The 5,651-nt window shown below is 34.8% G+C and overlaps 1 pseudogene; it reads right to left on the minus strand.

The window, feature by feature from the left end:
• Nucleotides 1-416: 416 nt before the first annotated feature.
• LOC149749089 (cytochrome c oxidase subunit 7A2, mitochondrial pseudogene) lies at nucleotides 417-3,258 on the minus strand (annotated as a pseudogene).
• Between the last annotated feature and the right edge of the window lie 2,393 nt (nucleotides 3,259-5,651).

The following is a 5,651-nucleotide window of genomic DNA, read 5'->3' on the forward strand; positions in this document are numbered from 1 at the left end:
GTCTTACGGTAGTTGTTCAGAAAACCAACAGACAAGCAGTTTTCCTGAGGTTCTGAAATAAGAGCAAAACATTTAAGAGCCTTTCCTCCTAATGTTCTTCTCCAATGGAGAGAAAGACCCGTACTCCAGGTCACTGCTTAGAGTGGCAGATTATTATTTGGTTTTCAGGTAGGGAGCTGGTGGGGAGTACTAGAATGCTGAGTCAAAGGGTGCTTTGCAACACTGATACCACTTTGACAAATTGCCCAGATTTCCTGGTTAATGAGCCACTGTTACCTATGTTCTGTAGATGTACAAAATGAAAGTTCTGAAAGATAAAGACTGCCACTCTAGTGCATCTTCCGTTATTGCTTGCCCTTTGTGATTTTGTTACATACTAAAACTTAGAACTGTGTATGCATGAAATGGTGGGAAAATATAAAGGAAGAATTGTTATTAAAGATAACGATCAGTATAGTTTCAGGTTTCTTTTTATTTTAAAACATATAATCTAGCAAGAAGGAAGTCTAAAGTATTGAGGCCTACTTAGATTAGGGAACAAAAGAATTGGATTCTGACTACTTTAATGAGTGATTTCAGTAAATTACTTAATCTTTGTGCATCTAGGGCTTTATCATCTGGCAAAAAATAAAGTGAAAAAAAGAAGAGACATTAACTCTAAAAAGCCTTCTAACTCCAAAAGTGGTTTTATTTTCAAAACATCATCATTTCCGTGGGATATTAATCTAAGATATTATCTGTTTTGAATATTCAAACATTTTATCTATACTTTTATAATTTCTTCTATTTACATTTACTATTAATCTTGTGATTTACATAGTTTTAAAAATCACATCCATAAAGGATATTAGGAAAATTTGTTGTGTGAGGCCAGTGTGATAATTTTTTATTTGGTATTAAAATTATATTAATTAAGATGCTGGGAGTTTGGGGTTAATATATGCAAACCATTACATTTAGAATGGATAAAAAACAGAGTCCTACTCTATAGCACAGGGAACTATATCCAATCTCCTGGGATAAACCATAATGGCAAAGAATATAAAAACAGAATGTATATATGTGTATAACTGAGTCACTTTGCTGTACAGCAGAAATTAGCACAACATTGTAAATCAACAGTACTTCAATTTTTAAAAAGTATTTAAAAAATTAAAAAAATTTAAAAAGATGCTGTCATTAGTTGTTTTAATTAATATTATGAAATATTTCAGCTATATTAAAAAGTAAGGATATAATAAACATCTACCACCTATTATAATAACTTTCTAGGCCCAAGATGGAGCTGCTCCTGCCTTGGGTACCAAGTGAGCAAATTGAAACTTAGGTGAACTTTCTTGTCTCTGTAGATGTTCCACGTGACCAGAAATGCAGTATACCCAGTCAGCCAATCCCCAAACACGAAGCCAACTCTGGGCTCTATAGTTATTACCTTTTCCCTTCTCACGCCAAACAAGGTCGACTATGTGGCTCCAGCCAATTAGATATTTTCTATTTTTCTCTTCCTTGTCCTTTATTCTTTATCCCATAACAGCTTCCTGCCTTCCACCCCATTTTGCAGTTTTCTGAATATAGACGGTCTGCTTCATCAACTGTTAATAAAGTTTGTTTGTATCACCTAAATTCTCTGCTTTAAGCATTTTTTAACACACTCAATTTAAGAAAAAATTCCATTCATCTCCTTTTCTCTCTCAAAATAGCCATTATCTGAAAGCCATTATTTCCAACCATGTTCTTATAATTTTACCTATAACCTCTGTATTTGTATACAATGTGTCATCTTGCATGTGTCTATTCTTTATAAAATAGTAGCACACTGTACTTACACTATACATATATTATACTTTCGAGATTATCTACACTGATTATTTGGCTATAACTCATAATTTTAATTGTTCTATTTTAATGAATGTGACAAAACTTGTTTATGCATTCTCATAACGAATGTGAAGGTGGGCCCACATTCATAAACTCTCAGAAGAGAATTCTTCTACCCCAACTCCCAGCTCAGACTGAAACAGGTGAGTTGCTTAGCTGATTCTCTGTGCCAGCGAGTAGATATTTTTCCAGTTCACCCTTGACTTACTCACTAGTGTTGCAACTATTCCATAGTTTTTCATTTTACTTTCCATTTCATTTTCTTTTTATTTTTTTCATGGTAAAGACTGCTTTACTGGTGGCAGTTAGTACATGTCAATAAATATTGATCCTCAAAGAAGAACTCAGTCAGTTATCAGATACTGGCCCACAGAGAGCTGAATGGAGTTGAACCAACTGATTGCTGGGAGGATAAAGTGAAATCAATCCAACTTCTTGGGAAATGAAGCCACAGCCAGCTGATATATGGAATACGCTGTTCCACCAAATGTAAGAATCATGATGGCTCTATACAGGAGGGTATCAGCTATCCCACACTTTAGATGCACTGGGATTCCATTACCCTTCTGAAAGAGCTTTTGTTTCTCTGGAACTTTATTTTCAAACTGCCTGCGTGAAGCAGTACTTATGGTCCTCTGGGCAGTCTAACAAAGAGCCAGCACACTCCCGCAGCATCTTGGCTCAGTTACTGCCCACCAACCGTGACAACTTAACACCAGGAACGGAGATCCGCATGTCGGAACCGGAACTACCTTCTCTCTATTTCATTCTCAACTCCCTGATTCGTGTATACACAGTGCCGTTTTCTGTTCCTACAGGGCCATTAAATTCCAATTCTTGATAACTGAGAGATGGAACCAACCCTCGCCCCCATTCCCACCTCCCAAGGCAGCTGCCACATCAGCTGGGGCTTTGTTTCCTCATCATTTATCTCCGTTGGGATTTTTCAAATTCATCTGTGGGCATTTAAATGAACAGTTATGTTCTGTGTAGTATTTTGAGGTTTTTGATAACTGAAAGCTGTTTAGGTTATCTAATCCCTACCAACCAAAAAAACCAAGCCGTTTTTACTGGATATAGTGTTTAACATTCAATTCAACGATGAAGAAGATAATTTTAGGATTACTAAAAATGAAACCAAATTTTTCATATATGATTCAGTGAGAAATCTTTATATTAATGTCATATCCAAAATGGTTTAGCTCTTTTTAAAGTTCTTTTCAGAGGCCAAAGATGAAGAATTTGGTTTCTTTCAAAGGTCTATTATTTAATTCATGTAATTTATTAATGTATTTGAATTTATATGAATATAATTAACTCATTTATTCAACTCATTTCATCTTACATTTTCTTGATTTTTATTGAAATACCATGTGTCATGATCGACAAGAATTCAAAAATCAGTAATTTTGCCAACTATTCTCCCATAACTAGCCTATGCCCACAGTAAAACAAGCTGGAGGGCATTTTACATCCTCATGTGAAATATTTTTCTGCCTCTGAACCTTTGTTTATGCTTTAAACCATCCATATACTCTTATTTCCCACTCCTCAAGTCTAACTCTCAAACCCTACCCATTCTTCAAGGTCTCTTAATATGTCTGTCATCTTCATGAAAGCACTCTTTATTCCCCAAATATGATCTCCAGTCTCTTTCTGCATAATTCTTCTGGTTTTATCATATTCTATCTTGGTTTACTGCTTCATTGCAGTTTTATATTTTGTTTTAGCTTAGAAAATAAGTGTCTCTTTTTTATTCTTATAGTCCATGAAACACTTGGAGAATTTGTAGAAAGTCAATAAATACCCATTAAAATTCAAGATAACTAAAAGCTCCTTTGCAATTCAAATTGAATGTTTTAAGTAATTATAAATAGTATCATTACTTAAATATAAACCCTGAAAGGGAAGATTTAAAAGTGCTACATGCTACATAAAAGGTGTGACAACACATGGAATAAACCTCTCTGGATTCCCACAAAAAGGGAGGTTTAGACTAGATGACTCCTCAGGTTTCTTCTACCTCTAAAACGCTAATATTCTTCTCCAACTTCAGATGCATTTTCATGAACATTTCGGTCAGGGCGCGTAGTGTTCGAATTGGCAATGAGATGGTCACCTGATGAGGGCCAGGAATGCATGCTCCCCAAGAAATTGAATGATTTAGGAGTACAGCTAGGGTGGGGTGCACCTGGATGCTTCTTCCTTTCATGCATTGCTGGAAGCCATGCAGAAGAAGCAAATAAAAGACAAAGAGAAAATACTAGAAACAGGAAGAGAAACTCTTTCCTCCTACAATGTCTCTCCACTGCCCTCTATTGTCTTAGCTTAACACTGTGCCTGTTGAAAGTAAGAAGTGATTATAGGATCCAGCTTCTTCATTGCAGAGCAGGCAATGCAGGATGGATTTGAAGCTGAGAGGCAATAAACTGATAACTAGCACAACAGGGAATATAAATTTCATTGCATACATATTATCCTCAATTTAGGAGCAGATTTCCTAACACTTAAAAGATGGAATGGTCATGTTATGATATGAGGAGGTAAATCTGGATTTAAAAATTGTATAATTCTTTCAAACACCAAAGTACTAGTTAATAAACTACAATTTCAGTATATTAAATTATAGTGAAACAGCTCAATGCATTACACGATTTTAACTTATTCTATAATTTTACAAATGAAGAATATATTTCGCTTTTCCAAAGCTGTTCCAGTTTGATATCAAAGTCTATTTGTAATAAATACCATGAACTACTCATTGGGAAAAAGACAGACGCGTGCCTTAAAATGAAACAGCATCTAGTGGTTGGTATATTAAATTATAATGAATCTTTGACTCTAACCCCTAGGAATTTACTTGAATAAACAGACAGTGTGATAGCACTAAAATATCATGTTCCTCCACAACACTGTAAATCAACTGTACTTCAATTTTTAAAACAAATCATGTTCCTCAATTAACAGAATAAAGATCTGTTCTCCACTATGATTTCCTTGGATCTCATCATTCCTTTATTTACATTTTTTTCTATTATATTTAATAAATATAAAAATCCCTTGTACAACTTGGGTAGTATGCCATAGTGGTTAAAAAGCATGGGGTTTAAAAATAGACTGAGTAGGTTTGAATCCTGGCTCTCATACTTGTGTGACTCTGGGCAACTTGCTTAACTTTCTCAGTTTTGTCATTTCTAAAATGGGGACACAGTACCTGCCTCATACGGTTTTTGTGTGTATTACATGAGCTAATACAAGTAAAGTGCTTAGGACTTTGCCAAGAGCATAACAGGTGACAAAAGTTTGCTATTGTTGTTTTTCCTACTACTACCTATCCTTGAGAACAACTGTCAAGCACTCTTCATTGATTATGTGACTGATTATGTTAAGAAGAAACAACTAATTTTCCCTAAAACTCTATTACCACATCAGAGAATAGAGGGATGAATCCAAAATGAACTCTCTCTCCCCTTAGAATTCAGGACCATTTGACTATTTCTTCAGAATAGGATCAAATGTATTGTTTGTACTTGTCCTAACACCTTGTCACATAAGTCATGACTGATTTATCCCTATCACTTAAGCTTTCAATTATCATTATGAAACTTGTTTTTACGTTTACATTTATATATTTCCTCACCCCAAATCACCCAACTGATCCTCAGAAAAAAATCTGTTAAGCTCTAAGGATAAAATTCCTCAGACTTCTGATTTTAAAGCTTGTTAAATTTCCTGTTTCAAGCCATGGATATCAATGCTAAAGAAGTTACTGA

The sequence above is a fragment of the Delphinapterus leucas genome, chromosome 5, assembly GCF_059928025.1.
Source record: "Delphinapterus leucas isolate spDelLeu-1000000601 "Yukka" chromosome 5, BTC_Dleu_Yukka2, whole genome shotgun sequence".
Lineage (NCBI taxonomy): Eukaryota > Metazoa > Chordata > Mammalia > Artiodactyla > Monodontidae > Delphinapterus > Delphinapterus leucas.